This window comes from Callithrix jacchus, chromosome 2 (assembly GCF_049354715.1).
Source record: "Callithrix jacchus isolate 240 chromosome 2, calJac240_pri, whole genome shotgun sequence".
Classification (NCBI taxonomy): Eukaryota; Metazoa; Chordata; class Mammalia; order Primates; family Cebidae; genus Callithrix; species Callithrix jacchus.
This window is the reverse complement of record NC_133503.1, coordinates 105,946,174-105,955,348: the sequence shown is the minus strand read 5'-3', so window position 1 is coordinate 105,955,348 and position 9,175 is coordinate 105,946,174. Positions and strand designations below refer to the sequence as shown.

Genomic DNA, 9,175 nt, shown 5'->3' with positions numbered 1-9,175 from the left:
GAGCTTTGGAGAAGGACACATATAGTAATGAGACTTCCTAAATTTCAGTTTTGAACTCTGTAAAATGAACTAACTGACCCTAGATAACTATTTTGTAGAAACATGGGATCTAGAGGCAATCCTGCATTTCATATATTGCAGCAGATTTCTCTAATTGCCTTGACTGCATATTAGCAGTCATTGTACATTTGATGCAATGGGAGACCATTTAGTTGGAGATGAGCTGATTCATTGTATTATTGCTGTAATATAAAATATATTAGCAGTCATTATACAATTGATGTAATGAGAGACCATTTAGTTGGAGATGAGTTGATTCATTGTATTATTGCTGTAATATAAAATATTTTCCAAAGAATATGTGTGATGCATTAAATCTGTACAGAAAATGGGTTATTATAATTCAAAGAAAAATTATCCTATTTTCCCTCATATAAAAGAGGTATGAATAATGGGAATAAATAATTATTACTAAAAAAAAATAGATAAGTGGCTCAAATTTAAAATGCATTTTGCAGTCACCATTGACAGAATAAATGGTTTCTTAAATATTTTTTATTTGGCAATATATAAGAATTGACTTTCATGTTATTCTGCACATGACTGGTGGTGATTCTATAATAACAGAGTGTTACTTGTTAATCATGCAACAAAACGAATGTGACTTAGTGATCAATGGCAATTACATTAGAATTGCAACATATGGCAAATTGAATCTTTTTGTACAGTGGTATTTAGTTGTTTGAGACCATGTACCAAATTAATGGGAACATCAGGTAAATTTAACATCTTCATTGTTTTAATTGGTCCTAAAGTAGGTAATTATGTTACCTATAAATTCAGTTTGTCCTTTTTCCATTATTTATGGTGCACAATTGTACGCCAGGCATACACTAATCACAATGCAATTGCAACATATATGATTGGAGCCTGCTCCAAATGCAGCACAAGACATGAAAAAAAAATAAGCTGGAAGTTACCCTGAGCATGTTATTTGTTGCACTGAAAAGTTGTTTTTCTGTTTTTGTTTTTGTTTTAATAAAGCTGAAGTAAAGATATAGCAGTGTTTCTAAAATTTTTTAAGTATTTTAAAATTTCTAATAATTGAAGAATAACCAAATAGTTTTTCTTTCGGATTGTTTGGTTTTAAAGCTATCTGGTTGTTGTGGAGTCTTCAATATCCTAATTCTTGTCTTGATAAACTCAAAGATTTCGAATAATGAACAGTTGTTGAAATATTTTGAGTCCTTCTTGAAAAAATAGATGGTCTTCTTAGTTGTCCCTTCATCAGTGGTTCTCAACTCAGGCAGCACACTTGAATTACCTATAAAGATAAATACAAGTCGCAATTTCCAGGACCTACTTGTAAAGATTCTGATTTAATTTGTCAGAATGTGGGCCAGGACAGAGGTATGTTTACAATTTCCCCAGGTGATTATGTCACACAGCAAGAGATGGTAACCATAACTGTAAATAAATGTGGCTCCTACAACAACAGAAAAAGACAAAATTTAATTTATATGGTCTTTTATGACCATATTGACAGTACAGTTTGGATTTAACAGATAAAAAAAAAATAACATAGGACCTGCTGACACTTAGAAACACAAATCCAAATTGAGCAAGATGAGCAGTTAGTAAAATACTGTTGAATAAGATTAGAAAGCCTTATACATATGACAGTTTTGACGAAGTTTCCATTTTGCAATTTAAAAACAAACAAAGAAAAAAAACAATGATATCTGGACCACTAAAGAGTGAATTCAGGCAAGGAAGTGAATAAAAATCATCTCCATTCCAGTGCCTGGTGTTCACATCTTCAGATACTTACGTGAAACGTTCTCTGTTTGGATTTGACAAATAATACTGATATTCACTGAGAAGTTACTGTGGTAGAGTGTGTTTCACAGATTAACTTTTTAGCTTATCAGAGCAATGTTAAGAAGGATGCTATTATTATTCCAGTTCTGCAAAGCAAAAACTGAAGTACAGAGGCGTTCAATGATGCGGCCAAGTCTGTGTGGCTACTAAGTATTAGTAAGTCCATCTGATCCAGTGTGACTCCAAAGCTTACTTGTATGACCTCTATACCTGTCTCTGTTTCTATGACATGTGACCTAGGTAAAATGCACTATGGTCAATACCAAGGCCAGGATGTGTCATGAAGGAAAAGCAACTGATTCTTCTCTCGGTCTTGTAAATCTCTTTCTTCTTTGACATGAACTTCTGCAATGAGCTTGCTCTATACATAATCCATAGAGATTGTCTCACTGCCTGCCCTGTGCAGAGGCCAGCTGGGGTCTCTAGAAGGAGATCAAAATACAACTATTAAAAAACACATACCTTTTATTTATACCCTGTGAAATATAAAATGCTCTTTGATATTTACCTACCTAGGTGATAAAATATCTTCCTATGAGAATTCCTAATAATACAAGAAATCAGAAGCATGATAAAATTAATTTTCAGTAAGATGTAGACATAGAGAGTAAACTAATAGTGTCAAAAACTATACTTATATGACTTTATAAGTTTTTATGTATAAAAATAAACATATACATAATATAATTGTATTTATATAAAATAAACATTTTACTATATTTTAAAACATTATTCATATCTGTCACTTATTAATGAGATCTCAATCCTAACAATTTAAAATAAAGAAGAGAGATCAAATTCACACACATGCAGGCCATGAGTAAAATCTGAGAATATGGAAGACATTAATTATATTCCAGAGTTTATAGAAAAAGTTAGAATGTTAAAAGAAGAATTCATCATAGAAACAAGAAGTTGGTAGAAGCATTCTTATTTTATGTTTAAAAAAAAAGGCAATGAAAGAAGTGCGGAATTAGAAATAGATGCAGAGTAATGATATATTTTAATAAAGATATCTACTTTGAGCTTTAGATTAGTCCAAAATAGGTTGAGCTTAATAAAAGGATGGACAGAAACAATAAAGAAGGTATGTCCACCTGTGGCCCAAATATAACAGAGAGTAGATATATGAACAAAAATAGAGACATACAAAACAGAGAGATACACAAATACAGACAGTGAGAGGAAAACGGGATAACTAAACCAGGGTCTGCCTATGTGGCCGAAATCCAAAAGAGCTTCTGAAGAAGACAGCAAAGAAGTAACTGGAAGAAATAGCCAGTAAACTAGGTAAGTCTGTGGTTTCTGAAACTGGAGAAGGTATCAATGACGTCATAATCCCTGACAGTTTCCCTAATTTACACAGAAGAATTAGAAGAACCCATGGGTAAAAGGCAAGGAAGTGCTTTCACTGAACTCTGAAATTCTTGGGTGAAAGGCATAATAACTTTGAAGGGAAGACTTTGAGTTTCTCAGGAATATCAGATGGTGTCATAATCAAGGAAAGCTATTTAAAGCAGATGTATATTCTTTAGGGAGAATATCAGACTCAGTTCCTATGAATGCAGTAAATAAAAACAGGCTGAATTGATTTCCTTTCTTTATTTTTTGAAGTAACCATGCTAGTTTCCATTGTAGAAACTTTTGCTGTCTTACTCTAAGCTCTTTACTCCATAGTCTAAAAAGAGGATTATATATTTATAATGAAAAGTAAATTTCCTAAGTTCTTGTAAGATTGCATTTAATATTTGTTAAATCAACCACAATAAGTTTAGACAAAATTAGGAAAAACAGTTCTTATAAAAATTGAACTGCATTTCTTTTTATCATTTTTCCATAATATTATCTTGTGGATTTAATTCACAGACAATAAGTTTTATTCAAAATGGAAATAAATTTAAATGATTAGTTAAAGCTGCTTTATAAAGTACAACATAATCCTATGATTAAAATAAAGTTGCAAAATAGTATTTGATTACATGAAACAATATTAATGATATATATTATGTAAAAATATGTAAGTTAAAAACATAACCATTTTCTTTTAAAATATTCCTTATGTGCATAAATGGTGAGAAAGAGAGAACCAACAAACTATACATTATACTATTAATATTATTTGTCCCTGGATGATAAAGTTAGGATTTTATGGGAGACATTTATGTTTAAATGATTTCTGAATCATATATAATAATCTCTTAAAATAATAAGAAGTTTATTTTTAAATGATATCAGGTGAATTATTACATTACCTTTAGGAAAGAAATATGATATTATTGATTATTGAATGTAAGGAAGTTTTGTAAAAGGTATACATTTATGTTTATATCCTTAGAGGATTAGATTACCATGTTACTCAAACTTTATATATTTGTAAATGACTATATATATATGTAATATATATGTGTAAATATGTATCACATATAGTTAAAAGCAGGACAATATTTTTAATAGTCATACTTTAATGTCTTCACTGTGATTTTCTGCCAATAAGATGAAAGCAGATCACTGTCCATGGGTATGCAATGGAGCATTTTACAGACTGTTAGAGATGGATTTCAAGGTACCTCTAACCAGTAGTTATCTTAAATGTGAGCTGCATTATTCTTAGCTTTCAAGATCCTTTGATCTCTTTTATGATGGGAAGAGAAGGAAGCTAACAGTGTTTCCATTCAAGAACTTTTTGGGAAAAGTACTTTGACTAATATTTTCCTCTTCATTTACCTGCAAAAGCCTAAACCTAAAATTATTTTGGTAAATGAAAATACTTTTAATTATATAAGTTCTATTTATTAACAAATGAAAATTTAATCAGGATTTATATATGGATGTTGATTTATTAAGGAAAGTAAAACTCAGGAGTCAACTAAAATTTTAGTTTACTGAAAGTTTTACAGTAATTGCAACTAAAATCTGCCTTAAGAAAAATACAACAGGAAACCGGTTGCAAAATATGCGACTAGACGGATATTTTCTGACAATATCTACAGGGCATTTAAAAATCCAAACAATTGCTTCTTAGTCTTTTGGCTAAGTATAGTTTCTGTTCTTATCAATTTTTAAAGAAACAAACAAGCAATGATATTAGCAAATTCTGTCAGAAACTCAACTAACTGGCAGAGACTCAAGTAAATTTAAAAGAAAAATTGACACAAATATCACCAATTTAGTCAAAATAGTCAATCTTTTAGCCCCATGAGGACACAACCTAAATGCACCCATTTGAAGATCAAAGATAAACAAAGATAGTTTGGCACTTTGATCTTCACATGACTGCTGGAGTTGCACATCTACTTGAATAGGGCCTTTCTGTTTTGTCACTAGTCTAATTCTTCCACCAACCAGTGTTATCTGTTAAACCCGACGTGCAGGACAGATGGATGGGAATAGTAAAACAATTATGTGAGAGGCCTGGGGCAATGATAGCTCTGGAAAAAAACACGTCTCTTTTATATGTGAGCAAGTTTCATACATAAAGATGGAAATTTCTAAATGCCTGTGCTCAGTTGAAGAACCGTCAAAATACAGATTTTTATTTTTAAATAATAATTTTAGGGGCATTGTCATGAATAATGTAAGAAAGCATTAACTAGAACGTTCAGGACTTGATCTTCTCTGCAGCAATTACAGTCATAGATATCTTAGGTATTGATTGTAAAGATTTTTCAGTACACAATATAAGCTAGTCATCCCTTTAATGTTATTCTGTAAAATATTCAAAAGAAATGTAACTTCATAAATTGTTTTACCAGCAAGACTGACAGGGAATTGTCTGATCATATGTTTTTGTTTTTTTTTTCTTGAGACGGTTTCACTCTTGTTACCCAGGCTGGAGTGCAATGGCGCGATCTCGGCTCACTGCAACCTCCGCCTCCTGGGTTCAGGCAATTCTCCTGCCTCAGCCTCCCGAGCAGCTGGGATTACAGGCAGACGCCACCATATCCAGCTAATTTTTTGTATTTTTAGTAGAGATGGGGTTTCACCATGTTGACCAGGATGGTCTCGATCTCTTGACCTCGTGATCCACCCGCCTCGGCCTCCCAAAGTGCTGGGACTGATCATATGTTTTGATAGGTAGTCTTCCATACACTGGGGCTAACCATTTTTTATAATTTTGTAGACCACTCTTTGTTCCCCTCAACAGAGTACAGACTAGTACAATATAAAGTATAGATAGGTCCTTTTAGAATTATTTTGTAGTCTGTATTACCTCAACCTATAATCTCATATCAATATTAACCTACTCTCTTTATATTTATTAATGTTAAACCTTTTTTGTCATATTTGTTTAAAACTTCCTTCTATCTACTGTCAAAGTGATTTTCAAACTAAAATAGGCAAGACAAGTGAGAGTAATATGGAAATGATGCCTAAGATAAGTAAGTAATTTTTTAGATTAACTTCAATTAAAAGTTAGATAAATCCCACGTCATTTTTATGATGGGATTCTTCTGTGAACTTCTCACAGCAATTCTGTAAAGTAGGCTGATGAATTACCACGTTAAATTTATTAAGTCTTGGAGAAATTAGGAAGATGAATAAATAAAACAAGGGAGAAAAGTATGATGCATTATTGATTTATATAGGAGGCAGATAAATCACTAAGTTTACTAGTGAGATATATATATATATCTATATATTTATAATTAGTTTCATTTCAACCTGAAAGTGAGTTCTGAGGGAAACGTGCCTCCTGACTGTATATAAAAATTGATTATTAAAATTTTCATTATATATTTTCAGAGAGAAGGAAGATAGATTTTATACTTACAGAAAGGTATGAAAAAGGAAATTTTAGTTGACTGGATGATGGAACTGAGGGAATGTGTTCATGTGTTGTCTTTCCGGGTCCACCAGGGGGCGTAGCTTTAAGAGCAAGAACTTCCCATGCCATGCCCGGCTCCCATCTCTCTCCATTCGGGACGTTTAAAGTTCTCTGTTTTAAATTTTCACTGGAGGGCACGGGAAGAATCAAAAGTCAATCACTCCAGCATAAGTTCTAAGGAACTCCTTTCACTGGCCAGGGCCTTAGAGAATGTGGAGGTTCCTCCCAGGCTAAAAGCCCCCTTCTTCCACACGCCTTTGGACTCCATGTTTGGGTCCCCTTCCAGGAACACTCCCTTTGTGGAAGCCGTCTTTCTCTCTGCTGGATTTCCCCTCTTGGAGTCCCCTTCCACACTCTCCTGTGGAAGCCTGTCTTCCCCTTCTAAACTCCATCTCTCTCTCAATTCCCTTTCACTCAGTGTGGAAGTTGTCTTTCCTCTCCTGGATTCCATCTTTCTGGATTCTCTCACTCAGTGTGAGGGGAGTTTTCCTTCTCTAGTTTTCTCCCTCTTAGAACCGTTCTCACTCAGCCTGAGAGCAGCTTTTCTTTCATTCAGTATGAGAGCTAGCTGTTTCTTTCTCTCGTCTTCTTTTTCTCTCTCTCTACCTAAATAAATCACGTTTTACAAACACTTTTGAGTCCGGCATTTACTTTTACAAGTGCATTGTGCCATGGTCTCCTCTCCCATTCTTGGGGAGTGATAGAGCAAGAACCTGGAGAAACATCTTCTCAGGGGAACTGAGGGCTCCCCTGAGCCCCTGAACCCCAACATTACAGAACCAGAATCAAAGGAAATTGTTTAGCTGAAATTCCATGCTTATTTCTCAAGGTAAAGTATAACTATGGTAAGTAAGAAACCCTATACTTCAACAAACAACAAAGAAAATGAAAACTCAACCCAGTAAAAGACGGTGACCATGGATAGCAGCAGGTATGCCTGTGATGTGCCTTAAAAATTTTGTTTTGAAACAAATGATATACAACTCAAATAAAGATGGGTTCACTTATGGTCATTTTCATCATGGTTTTACATTCATAAAAGATTTCAGTCAAATAAAAATAAAGCATCTAATAAAAAATACAAATTGTATCATTAGTGAAATCTCTCAAACATGTTTAACATAGTGAAGTTTGTATTAATCTCAAAACTATTATGGTAGCTCCTCTCTAAAGATATCTCCACTCTTCTCTCTCACAATTCACTCCCCTATCTAATACATTGTTATTCAACTCTTGGTTTTCTACAGGATAATCTCTCTGACTTCTTTATAAATCTTGACTCAAATATTACCATACAAGAGGACATTTCCTAACACTTGTCACTTTCTATTTATTCATGGCACATATTACTTCCAAACTATTTTAAATCTATCTTCACTACAATATAAGCTCCATAAATATTTGTTGAATGAATGCCTGTTAATCTGCTCAAAAATTTTCATATATTTTCCCTAAAAGGTTTCTTTTCCCCTTGTAGTATAAGACCTAAACTTCAGGACAGGCTATACTGTTCATCAACTTCTTTTTCTATAAGTCTGTCCCGATTGTGTCTGTCCCTCAAAATCATGATCTCTCATAAACAGGCGAGAAAAGAGAAGTTCACAGAAGAAAATAATTTTATTTTCTTTCCTTTCCCAAGGTTACCACCTTCCTCTTCAGCCCTCTACATTTGATAAAAAGACCTCAATTTTTCTTTTATTAAAATCTGTACTTTTCTATTTATGCTTACTTGAAAATGGTCCCTTGGGTTTACACTAAAATAAGAAGAGAGATTTAGAACCAATGTATTGCAATATATTAGGGAGTTTCTAAATTTTTATATTTTGTGCTGTTCAAAACTTAATGAGAATTGCTTTCCATTCAGGGAAACATGCCTGAAGAGCTATATTATTAATTGCAACACTATTAGTTATTATAATAATTAGCTTTGTTAGTCACTGTGATGTAAATGATGATAATTAATTGAGCAAGAGAGATCTTCATGAACATTTGCATGAATGTATTAGTTCCATATATTTGAAATTTAAGAAATTAAATCAAACATGTTTATGAATTATGATATAGTTAATATTTATTTAAGATAAACTTGGAAAGTTTCCATATTAATGTAGGAATTTTGCCTATTTTGTCATGCAGTAGTGAGGGTTGGAATTTAAACACAAAATATTTAAGGAATAGCTATTCTTAATTTAGATACAATAATTATGTATGGTTTAAGAGGTATCCGCCAAGAGCAGAGTTAAAAGCTAGCTGAGGGGAGAATAAGAACATAGAGTAATATCTCTCCATATTATGTCTCTCTTTGCTTCCTATTAGATTTCATAAGTTTTCTCTCTTATTGGATTAAGTTTCTGCTATTTGACCCATGTGAATTCACAGGAGTTGAAAAGCCACTTCTCATTTCATGTATTATAGATGTAGCAACAATGAGAAACTAATCAATAGTCTTGCTTTTACAAATTTCAGAGA

At 32.9% G+C, this 9,175-nt stretch overlaps 1 long non-coding RNA gene across 1 annotated transcript; it reads right to left on the bottom strand.

The window, feature by feature from the left end:
• Positions 1-1,010: 1,010 nt before the first annotated feature.
• LOC144581576 (uncharacterized) lies at positions 1,011-2,342 on the bottom strand. Its single transcript, XR_013532567.1, has 2 exons — positions 2,145-2,342; positions 1,011-1,324 (listed from the first exon to the last, which is right to left on the bottom strand). It is a non-coding gene; the product is annotated as an uncharacterized LOC144581576 (long non-coding RNA).
• Positions 2,343-9,175: the final 6,833 nt, after the last annotated feature.